Genomic DNA, 12500 nt, shown 5'->3' on the forward strand with positions numbered 1-12500 from the left:
GAAAGATGGTTAAGTGGAGTCACCCAATGGGTGCCGTGCGTTATAAGGTACGTAATGCACAGTAGAGATACATTGTCGGGAGGTGGAACCCGAAAAATGTACAAGTCCGGGAATACGGGGTGCATCGTATGTAACGTTCGATGTACATATAAAGCCTGGTAGGTGTTGGGATTATATCTGCAACACGGGCATTATCGAAAGATGGTTAAGTGGAGTCACCCAATGGGTGCCGTGCGTTATAAGGTACGTAATGCACAGTAGAGATACATTGTCGGGAGGTGGAACCCGCAAAATGTACAAGTCCGGGAATACGGGGTGCATCGTATGTAACGTTCGATGTACATATAAAGCCTGGTAGGTGTTGGGATTATATCTGCAACACGGGCATTATCGAAAGATGGTTAAGTGGAGTCACCCAATGGGTGCCGTGCGTTATAAGGTACGTAATGCACAGTAGAGATACATTATCGGGAGGTGGAACCCGAAAAATGTACAAGTCCGGGAATACGGGGTGCATCGTATGTAACGTTCGATGTACATATAAAGCCTGGTAGGTGTTGGGATTATATCTGCAACACGGGCATTATCGAAAGATGGTTAAGTGGAGTCACCCAATGGGTGCCGTGCGTTATCAGGTACGTAATGCACAGTAGAGATACATTGTCGGGAGGTGGAACCCGAAAAATGTACAAGTCCGGGAATACGGGGTGCATCGTATGTAACGTTCGATGTACATATAAAGCCTGGTAGGTGTTGGGATTATATCTGCAACACGGGCATTATCGAAAGATGGTTAAGTGGAGTCACCCAATGGGTGCCGTGCGTTATAAGGTACGTAATGCACAGTAGAGATACATTGTCGGGAGGTGGAACCCGCAAAATGTACAAGTCCGGGAATACGGGGTGCATCGTATGTAACGTTCGATGTACATATAAAGCCTGGTAGGTGTTGGGATTATATCTGCAACACGGGCATTATCGAAAGATGGTTAAGTGGAGTCACCCAATGGGTGCCGTGCGTTATAAGGTACGTAATGCACAGTAGAGATACATTATCGGGAGGTGGAACCCGAAAAATGTACAAGTCCGGGAATACGGGGTGCATCGTATGTAACGTTCGATGTACATATAAAGCCTGGTAGGTGTTGGGATTATATCTGCAACACGGGCATTATCGAAAGATGGTTAAGTGGAGTCACCCAATGGGTGCCGTGCGTTATAAGGTACGTAATGCACAGTAGAGATACATTGTCGGGAGGTGGAACCCGAAAAATGTACAAGTCCGGGAATACGGGGTGCATCGTATGTAACGTTCGATGTACATATAAAGCCTGGTAGGTGTTGGGATTATATCTGCAACACGGGCATTATCGAAAGATGGTTAAGTGGAGTCACCCAATGGGTGCCGTGCGTTATAAGGTACGTAATGCACAGTAGAGATACATTGTCGGGAGGTGGAACCCGCAAAATGTACAAGTCCGGGAATACGGGGTGCATCGTATGTAACGTTCGATGTACATATAAAGCCTGGTAGGTGTTGGGATTATATCTGCAACACGGGCATTATCGAAAGATGGTTAAGTGGAGTCACCCAATGGGTGCCGTGCGTTATAAGGTACGTAATGCACAGTAGAGATACATTATCGGGAGGTGGAACCCGAAAAATGTACAAGTCCGGGAATACGGGGTGCATCGTATGTAACGTTCGATGTACATATAAAGCCTGGTAGGTGTTGGGATTATATCTGCAACACGGGCATTATCGAAAGATGGTTAAGTGGAGTCACCCAATGGGTGCCGTGCGTTATCAGGTACGTAATGCACAGTAGAGATACATTGTCGGGAGGTGGAACCCGAAAAATGTACAAGTCCGGGAATACGGAAAAGTTCCCCATGAAAGGCTGGGGATACAATTATTGATACAAATAATGTGCCTAAGGGTACATTTATTTTTCTAAGTCCCAGAAATCCGTCACTGAACATCACGACTTACAAACACATCTTCCCCCGGTCCTCCCATATACGGCACGGGGACAAGTATGAAGAATGAAAATCATGTGTGTATGGAACATATAATGTGCCTGAGAGCACATTTTTTTTCTAAGTCCCAGAAATCCGTCACTGAACATCACGACTTACGAAGACATGTTCCCCCGGTCCTCCCATATACGGCACCGGGACAAGTATGAAGAATGAAAATCATGTGTGTATGGAACATATAATGTGCCTGAGAGCACATTTTTTTTCTAAGTCCCAGAAATCCGTCACTGAACATCACGACTTACGAAGACATGTTCCCCCGGTCCTCCCATATACGGCACGGGGACAAGTATGAAGAATGAAAATCATGTGTGTATGGAACATATAATGTGCCTGAGAGCACATTTTTTTTCTAAGTCCCAGAAATCCGTCACTGAACATCACGACTTACAAACACATCTTCCCCCGGTCCTCCCATATACGGCACGGGGACAAGTATGAAGTATGAAAATTTTTGGTCACAGCGTGAAATCCCTCTAATGATCATGAAAATAGCATCGGATCACTTATCTGACCATAAAAAGTGGACCAAAACCCTATTTGGACAAACTTTTTGGTCCTATGAAAAATTCACTTTTCATATATGTCATGGTCGAAAATTTTCTAAGTCCCAAAAAATCACATATTCTCGAATATCTCGAAAACTACGTATCGGACAGGGGTCAACCAAGGTGTTTTAGAAAGGTCTTTACAAGCTCTATTTAATGAGCCATAGCGACTTTCAAGTGATTTTTTGACACTTTTTCGCATATCGGCATCCTTGGTTCCCATACTGGCCATAGGCCATAGGGCACCGAACGGCCAACTTTTGGTCCGGGGGTGAAATTTTTTTTTCACGAGATTTTGATGAAAATGGCTTCGGAACGCGTTTCTAATAATGAAAAGTGAAACCAAACAGTATTTGCGAAGAAAAAATTGTCCTATGAAAAAATCACTTTTCATATATGTCATGGTCGAAAATTTTCTAAGTCCCAAAAAATCACTTATTCTCGAATATCTCGAAAACTACGTATCGGACAGGGGTCAACCAAGGTGTTTTAGAAAGGTCTTTACAAGCTCTATTTAATGAGCCATAGCGACTTTCAAGTGATTTTTTGACACTTTTTCGCATATCGGCATCCTTGGTTCCCATACTGGCCATAGGCCATAGGGCACCGAACGGCCAACTTTTGGTCCGGGGGTGAAATTTTTTTTTCACGAGATTTTGATGAAAATGGCTTCGGAACGCGTTTCTAATAATGAAAAGTGAAACCAAACAGTATTTGCGAAGAAAAAATTGTCCTATGAAAAAATCACTTTTTCTTAGGGTACGGGTCAAAAATTTTCTAAGTCCCAAAAAATCACTTATTCTCGAATATCTCGAAAACTACGTATCGGACAGGGGTCAACCAAGGTGTTTTAGAAAGGTCTTTACAAGCTCTATTTAATGAGCCATAGCGACTTTCAAGTGATTTTTTGACACTTTTTCGCATATCGGCATCCTTGGTTCCCATACTGGCCATAGGCCATAGGGCACCGAACGGCCAACTTTTGGTCCGGGGGTGAAATTTTTTTTTCACGAGATTTTGATGAAAATGGCTTCGGAACGCGTTTCTAATAATGAAAAGTGAAACCAAACAGTATTTGCGAAGAAAAAATTGTCCTATGAAAAAATCACTTTTCATATATGTCATGGTCGAAAATTTTCTAAGTCCCAAAAAATCACTTATTCTCGAATATCTCGAAAACTACGTATCGGACAGGGGTCAACCAAGGTGTTTTAGAAAGGTCTTTACAAGCTCTATTTAATGAGCCATAGCGACTTTCAAGTGATTTTTTGACACTTTTTCGCATATCGGCATCCTTGGTTCCCATACTGGCCATAGGCCATAGGGCACCGAACGGCCAACTTTTGGTCCGGGGGTGAAATTTTTTTTTCACGAGATTTTGATGAAAATGGCTTCGGAACGCGTTTCTAATAATGAAAAGTGAAACCAAACAGTATTTGCGAAGAAAAAATTGTCCTATGAAAAAATCACTTTTTCTTAGGGTACGGGTCAAAAATTTTCTAAGTCCCAAAAAATCACATTTTCTCGAATATCTCGAAAACTACTTATCGGACAGGGGTCAACCAAGGTGTTTTAGAAAGGTCTCAACAAGCTCTAAATAATGGGCCATAGCGACTTTTTAGTGATTTTTTGACAAATTTTGTCATATCGGCATCCCGAGTTCCCATACTGGCCATAGGCCATGGGGCCCCGAACGAAAAAATTTTGGTCCGAGGGTCAAAATTTTTTTTCTCATAAATTTGTTCAAAACGCCGTCGGAACGCGCCTTAGATCATGAAAAGTGAAAAGAAACAGTATTTTGCAAAAGTTGGGGTGGCCTATGACTTACATGGCCACGTCCTAGGTCCGAGTTCCCGAGGTCGTGTTCTTCAGTGGCGGAAAAAAATGGCCACTTGTGGGAGATGCAAAATGTTCATTTTGTATTATAGGGGACACACTATCGAAGCGAAAATTTCAGAAATGGCCTAAAACGTGAAGAAATGATGGGGTATGTACGAAAAGAAGGTTTTTATGGTCAAACGGTGAAAATTTTTTTTTTATGAAAAATTTTGGTCTCCCACCGTTCATGAATTTCTAGGACCAAAAATCGAAAAATTTGAAAACTTCACGATCGAAAGGGAAACGCATATGTGGTGTTCCTAGGTGTGTACGGTGTACGAAAAACGGGTTCACGATGAGATATCAGGCAAATAAGTGGACCTAAAGTGAGTTATACGGGTAAGACGAGGTGTCCAAAGACCGAAATAGGGGTACCAACTGAGAACGAAATGAAGGTCCCCGAAGTCGCCATACAAGTTATAGGAGGTGTCCAAAGTACGAAAAGAGTTCCATATTCGGCTGTTCCTACTATATGGTTCCCTGATTGCTGCTCCAAGGAGTAGTGAGGAAGTGTCCAAAGGTCTGTTGGGGGTATCGAGGTGATACCCTCGACGGACAATATGCACGAAAAGTGGTTCGATGATCTATCCTGTAGGTCGTACGGCAGCCATACCCGGCTGGAAGTACCGCGGTAATTCCGCAATAAAACGTTCGCCAGACGAACAAACAAATTGAATTAGCTCATCGTAGTGTACGGAAACGAAACGAAAATGTAAGGTGATTAGGGATCCGGGAGCAATCTCGCGATCCCATGGTTCGGTGTAAGAAATGATACGAAGTGTTCATAAGTCTCCTCTGGAGGCAGAACCATCGTAGCAAAGTTCGGGAACCCAAGGGTCACAAAAACTCGTAGGACGATATCCACGAATAATCGGGGACTTGTGGGGACTACCGTGCCCTGACAAGTCAACTACACCTTAACTGGTGATGGTCGTCCTACGGGGACCTGCGGGGAACAAAAGGGTCACTAAAACTCGTAGGACAATATCTCCGAATAATCGGGGACTTGTGGGGACCACCGTGCCCTGACAAGTCAACTACACCTTAACTGGTGATGGTTGTCCTACGGGGACCTGCCGGGAACCCAAGGGTCACAAAAACTCGTAGGACGATATCCACGAATAATCGGGGACTTGTGGGGACTACCGTGCCCTGACAAGTCAACTACACCTTAACTGGTGATGGTCGTCCTACGGGGACCTGCGGGGAGCAAAAGGAGTCAGAAACAATCGTAGGACGATATCCACGAATAATCGGGGACTTGTGGGGACTACCGTGCCCTGACAAGTCAACTACACCTTAACTGGTGATGGTCGTCCTACGGGGACCTTCAGGGAGCCGCAGTAAGTCGCAGGTCGTATGCGAGCCTTGATTGGTCCTGTTGGGGGCGTGCGGGGTGTAATGCCTCGGTACGTCAAATGTTGGTGTACGATGTACATCGATAATCTGACATCCTCCTGAACAACCTTTGCTCGTGTGGTTATTGGCGCTGTGGAGTCGGTGTACTGCCGCAGGTCAATGAGAGTGGTCACAACAAAGATTGTGTCACCTGATGAACGTAGAAAGAGAGTCTGCGGGGACTGGTGCCCTGGTAGACAAAAAATATCGAACAAGCAATTGACGAAGACGAATTCTGGTTGATCCTACCAGTAATATACGCTTGTCTCAAAGGTTAAGCCATGCATGTCTAAGTACAAACATAAATGAATGTGAAACCGCATAAGGCTCAGTACAACAGCCATAATTCACAAGATCATCCACCCATCAGTTACTTGGATAACTGTGGAAAAGCCAGAGCTAATACATGCAACATGCCGGGACCGCTGTTCGCTTGCGGGCGGTGGAACTGGTGCACTTATTAGTAAAACCAATCGCCTCCGGGCGGCTTGAGTTGAAGTCTGGATAAGGATGCCGATCGTATGGTCGCTTGACCGACGACAGATCTTGCAAATGTCTGCCCTATCAACTATTGATGGTAGTGTAGAGGACTACCATGGTTGCGACGGGTAACGGGGAATCAGGGTTCGATTCCGGAGAGGGAGCCTGAGAAATGGCTACCACATCCAAGGAAGGCAGCAGGCGCGTAAATTACCCAATCCCGGCACGGGGAGGTAGTGACGAGAAATAACAATATGGACCTCTCTAACGATGGTCCATAATTGGAATGAATTGAGCATAAATCCTTCAATAAGGATCAAGTGGAGGGCAAGTCTGGTGCCAGCAGCCGCGGTAATTCCAGCTCCACTAGCGTATATTAAAGTTGTTGCGGTTAAAACGTTCGAAGTTGATTCCCCGTCCAGACACGCGACCGCCGCGGGCGCCCGGCACACGCCGGATACGTTCGTGCGCGAGCTCGCGGCTGCGACTCACAATGGTGTGCCTGGGCGTCAACCTCGTGATCGGTCGGGCACGTCCCGAGCCGGTGCGTGGTGCCCGGGCAGCTCCCATTTACCTTGAACAAATTAGAGTGCTTCAAGCAGGCTAGTACAAAAGCGTCCACACCCGCCCAGGGTTGGCGTTGGCCGAGAATAATCTTGCATGGAATAATGGAACATGACCTCGGTCTGAGTCTTTTGGTTGGTTTTGTATAGACCCAGAGGTAATGATTAACAGAAGTAGTTGGGGGCATTGGTATTACGGCGCGAGAGGTGAAATTCGTAGACCGTCGTAGGACCAACTGAAGCGAAAGCGTTTGCCATGGATGCTTTCATTAATCAAGAACGAAAGTTAGAGGATCGAAGGCGATTAGATACCGCCCTAGTTCTAACCGTAAACGATGCCAATCAGCAATTGGGAGACGCTACTACATTCGGTGCTCTCAGTAGCTTCCGGGAAACCAAAATCGGGTTCCGGGGGAAGTATGGTTGCAAAGTTGAAACTTAAAGGAATTGACGGAAGGGCACCACAAGAAGTGGAGCTTGCAGAGAGGCGAACTGTCAACCGAAGCGAGCGGACGCCTTTCGTGAGCTTCTGGTAAAATACAGTTATTTGAGTGAAAACGATCTTCCAAGCAGTGAAACGTGCGTGCAAAGTGTGTAGTTGACCAGTTTGTACGCCAGCTGAGTGAAGACCCGGCGAAAAACCGTGAATATTTAGTTTAAAACGGCACACAAACATTGCGTCGCGCTTCGGCGCGTGTGACCGGAATATTGCGTGTGTGGTGAGGTGAGTGCGTGCGTGCGAAGCGCTCCCTTTCGGTGCGGTGGAAAGGGAGCTCGCACCCGCAGTTGGGTGAAAAAACATTACAGGAGCAAAGAGTGCTGTGAAATCATTCCGTTAACGGAAAAAATAAACATTCAGTGTTAAAACAGCACCACAAAACGGTGAAAAAACAACGGTGCAAAACACGTGCTAAGGGCACCTGTACTTAGAAGGGCAGTGTGTGTCAGCGTGGGTTTGTGCGTGCGAGGCGTGTTGCGTGTACTTGACAAGTGCACAGTGGAGAGCTGATCGGACATTCCGGTTGATGTCCTGGGAGAGCTCTCCCCTTTAGTGCCACCAGCGCCACCTATGGGGCACTAGCACAAGCCATATCGCGGACACAAACCACAAAAGCTCCGCACTGAGCTTTCGCGACTAAGGCGAATGCGGACCGCATACCGGCTAGGCGCAGAAGCCTAGTGTTTGCTGGGCAGAGCAACAAACCGGTTAGCGGTAGAAATGCAAGAGGAGGAGAGTAGGTCTGACGGGTCGGTGGATGCGGAAGCCACCGTAACCGTCAGACCGAAGAAGATGAAGATGTCGCCGCGAGTAGTGGTGACGCTCCTGTCGCCGGGAACGCTGTCGTCGCTGTGCAGCGCACCGGGAGCACCCACGCCAGCCCCGAGGGGAACGCCAGGGACATTAGGAGAGGCGGATGCGGAAGCGCGAGAGAGGACCGCCCCCGCCCCCGCCCCCACACCGTCACCACGGAGATCGGTATCTCCCGAGATGCTGGCGCCAGCCGCATCGCCGTCGGAAGAAGAAATCGAAGCCGTGGAACGGGAAGCGGAACCATCACCACCTGCAGAGGACTTCACGAGTCGCTTCGAGAAGCTCTTGCAGAAGCTGGAAGAGATGACCGTGTTGTGGGAGAAGAGCGAGGCGGAGAACGCGAGACTCCGCCACGAGCTGAATATTTATCGCACGGGCGTGCGAACAATCGAGCAGCTGGAGGACTCAGTGACTGGCGTGCGCTTGGGAAGCCAAGCGACAACCAAGTCAAAATCCGGGCCCAGCAACAGGACGATCAGGCGCACCAAGCAACGTGAGAGAGCCGAAGCACGCCAGTCGCTGGGTCCTGCCCAGCATCGCCTGCTGGAGATGCAGGAGCAGCTGCGGCGGGAATTGCAATGCGAGGCACAGACGAGAGACGGGCATGGGCAGCGATCCCAACCCCTGCAGCCGCGGGACCCTCCGGCACCGGAAACCCGTCGGCAGCAGGAACAAACGTACCGGGACGCCCTGGTATCCGGATGGCAGGTGGCAGGGAAGCGGCAAAAGGCTCAGCCTTCAGCCGCAACCCAGCAGCGGCAACAGCCGAAACCTGCCGCACCGAGCCAACGCCCTGCACAGGCGAACCGACGGGCCCGACGCCGACGACCAGACGCGATCTTGGTGGTTCCGGCACCGGGGGTCTCCTTCGCGGAGATCTACAGGCCCATCCGGACGAGCCCGGCCCTGCAGGAGGATCAGAGGCACATCCGCATCGGGAAGAGGACCCCGAAAGGTAACCTCAGGATGGAGCTGGCACGTGACGTGGATGCCGAGGCGTTGTGTCGCCGCATCCAATTTACGCTGGGGGAGCTTGGGTCTGCCAAGGTCCTAACCGAGATGGCGGAGGTGCTTCTAAAGAACGTTGACAACCTCACCGAAGCGGACACCATCCGGGAAGCACTGAGGGCGGCACTTACGAGGGAGCCAACGGTGGCCTCGTTGCGGATGTGGGAGAGGGCCGACGCGACGAAACGGGCTCGCGTACGGCTACCGCGTGTCGAGGCAGAAGCCATCTTGAGCAAGAAGCGCTTGCTAATCGACTACGCTTCTTGCCAGCTGGAGGAGGCCCCCATGCTGGAAGCGGCAAAGCGCCGTTGCTTCCGGTGCCTGGAGAGGGGGCATTTGGCGGCGAACTGCGTCGGACCCGACCGCAGCAACTGCTGCATCCGTTGCGGAGAACCTGGCCATCGGGCGGCCACCTGCAGCAGTGCGGTTAGCTGCATCCGGTGTGGAGGACCGCACCGCATTGCAGCGCACGGCTGCAGAGGACCAAAACGATAGTGCGGAGTGCCGGAGAGACAACGCCCGTTTCGGCCCGAACGAGATCCGCCATCGGCCGATACTTTCTTCGTCGTCGGCAAAGGCGGAACCAGCGGCAATAAGATACCGCGCCCAATGACGCGCCGGTATATTGCCGCCATCGCGTTCGGGCCGAATGCGCTGTCGAAACCAAAGGAGGAGTAAGCCCGACGATGGGCCAACCACGAGAGCGGACCGCCATAGTGTTCTTACGTCGGCGGACGTCGAAGCCGCCATCGCTACCATGAACACTTAGTGGGAGCGGTCTAGGCTGCAACGACCGGCCAGTGACAGAGCGTGCGAGAAACGACCGGGCGAGACCGGCATTTTGCCGTCTCCGCTTTGTGCGGTCGTTCGTTCTCGCACAGGCGGGCGAGAGAGAGCGCGCGTGCGCTCGGTTCGGGTACGATCGGCATTTTGCGTTCTCCGCTTTGTGCGTACGTTCGTACCCGACCAATAGCGTGCGAGTACTCCATTTGTGTTATAAGCGTCATTTGTCGTCTACGTTTTGTGCGGATGTCCGTCCAATCGTAATAGGGAGACTGTCTTTGCTTGTTTAACTGTGTGCATGTGCGTTCATGCATTTAATGTTAGAGTAAGCATCAGGGAACCGAAGAAATGGCGAATTGCGGGCACGCCCGCTTCGTCTGTGATTAGGAGTTATGTTCGTGTCCGTCATTTTTATTAAATGTCGTGTTGTCGAAAAGTTAGGCGGGGCGCGGGCCCTCACTTTATGTAGAGAGGAACGCCATTGCCGCCGGTGGCTACGCCCTCGCCGGGAAGGCCGCCGGCAATGGAGTTTGTTTATTTATTATATGTCACCCAATATTTGTTCATGCGCGTTTTGTATCTGTTACATCGTTAAATGATATATGTTACCGCAACAAAATATTGACTTTTAATAAATAAACACGTGGCTTTAAAAAAAAAAAAAAAAAGAAGTGGAGCTTGCGGCTTAATTTGACTCAACACGGGAAAACTTACCAGGTCCGAACTTATCGAGGTAAGACAGATTAAGAGCTCTTTCTCAAATTTAAGGGTAGTGGTGCATGGCCGTTCTTAGTTCGTGGAATGATTTGTCTGGTTAATTCCGATAACGAACGCGACTCAAACAAGCTAACTAGAACGCTGTCAGCAGTGTGCCTCCGGGCGCACCTGACGTTACGGGGCGGCGGCGCCTTCGCGGGCGGTCGTCGCACTAGTTTGCCCTGCTTAGCGGGACAACTTGTGTTTAGCAAGGTGAGAGTGAGCGATAACAGGTCCGTGATGCCCTTAGATGTTCTGGGCTGCACGCGTGCTACAATGTGGGCAGCAGCGTGTTCTCGCCAATAGGCGCCCCCATTCCGAGAGGAACGGGAAATCACCCAAATGCTCATTTAGTTGGGATTGGGGACTGCAACGGTCCCCATGAACCTGGAATTTCTAGTAAGTGCTAGTCATTAGCTAGCGCTGATTACGTCCCTGCCCTTTGTACACACCGCCCGTCGCTACTACCGATGGATTATTTAGTGAGGTCTCTGGAGGCATACCTTCCGCGGTTCCTTCGTGAGCTGCAGTTGGCATGGCCGAAGTTGACCGAACTTGATGATTTAGAGGAAGTAAAAGTCGTAACAAGGTTTCCGTAGGTGAACCTGCGGAAGGATCATTACCGATCAAACAAGTCCGGGAGTGAGGTTGCCAAACGCATCGTCGGCATCACATGCTGACGCGCACGCTACAACCACAAGATGGTGTAGCACACTTGGTAGAGTTGAGCGAAAGCAACTCTTTCAAAGGGATACACATACCACTGCCTCGGCGCAGGTCAGTAAAGACGCACACTTTGGCAGTACCGGGTACCTTATACACTGACTGATTGTCGTGTCACAAAGGGGTGATCGACAGTCGCACTTTGGCGTGCTCGGCTCCGCATCCGTCGGGGCCGTGGGCGCCTGCAGTGTGGTACTAGGGAACCAGAGTTGTGTGTTGGTATGTGTATAATGGATGGATGGACTTCGGTTCCATTCATCAACTAGTTCGGTGTGTACGTTAAACCCTAGGCAGGGGATCACTCGGCTCATGGATCGATGAAGACCGCAGCTAAATGCGCGTCAGAATGTGAACTGCAGGACACATGAACATCGACACGTTGAACGCATATGGCGCATCGGACGACTCAACCCGACCGATGCACACATCCTTGAGTGCCTACCAAGTTATCTCAACACTCTAACCAAACTGACCGTCCTGACCCCATCATAGGGGGGTAGGCTGTCGCAGCATGGCGTGCTCGGATCCGCATCCTTGTCGGAACCGTGGGCGCTGAAAGTGAGAGTGCTAACACAGAGAGACATACGAGGTATGGTACACAAACCTAAACACACACACACACATGTGAGCATGGGTGAAGAGCGAGCGCGCGTCAAGTCGCACGGTTCGACCTCTAGTATCAACCAACGGATGTATCCACCACAGCATATAAGGTTATCACCAATTGCACGGGGACTTCCACCGGTTGGCTCGGGTCGAGTAACACTTGCGGCCCAACGCGCTCGTATCTTTCCTCGCATCCAGTTGCAGTCGCGAGACGTGCTCACGCCGTGTGGGTGAATGAGGTTAGCACGACAGGGGTGATTTATCACCGCTTCTCCCGTCGCATCATTGTGACAGTGGAGTCTGTAGGCCTCAAGTGATGTGTGACGACCCTCAGAATTTAAGCATATTAATAAGAGGAGGAAGAGAAACCAACCGGGATTCCCTGAGTAGCTGCGAGCGAAACGG

General features: G+C 49.7%; 1 non-coding gene across 1 annotated transcript; it reads left to right on the forward strand.

Moving 5' to 3' along the window:
• The first annotated feature begins 11771 nt into the window (after positions 1-11771).
• On the forward strand, positions 11772-11929 carry LOC118515871. The gene has a single exon (XR_004907486.1). It is a non-coding gene; the product is annotated as a 5.8S ribosomal RNA (ribosomal RNA).
• The last annotated feature ends 571 nt before the right edge of the window (positions 11930-12500 follow it).

This window comes from Anopheles stephensi, unplaced genomic scaffold (genome assembly GCF_013141755.1).
Source record: "Anopheles stephensi strain Indian unplaced genomic scaffold, UCI_ANSTEP_V1.0 ucontig197, whole genome shotgun sequence".
Classification (NCBI taxonomy): Eukaryota; Metazoa; Arthropoda; class Insecta; order Diptera; family Culicidae; genus Anopheles; species Anopheles stephensi.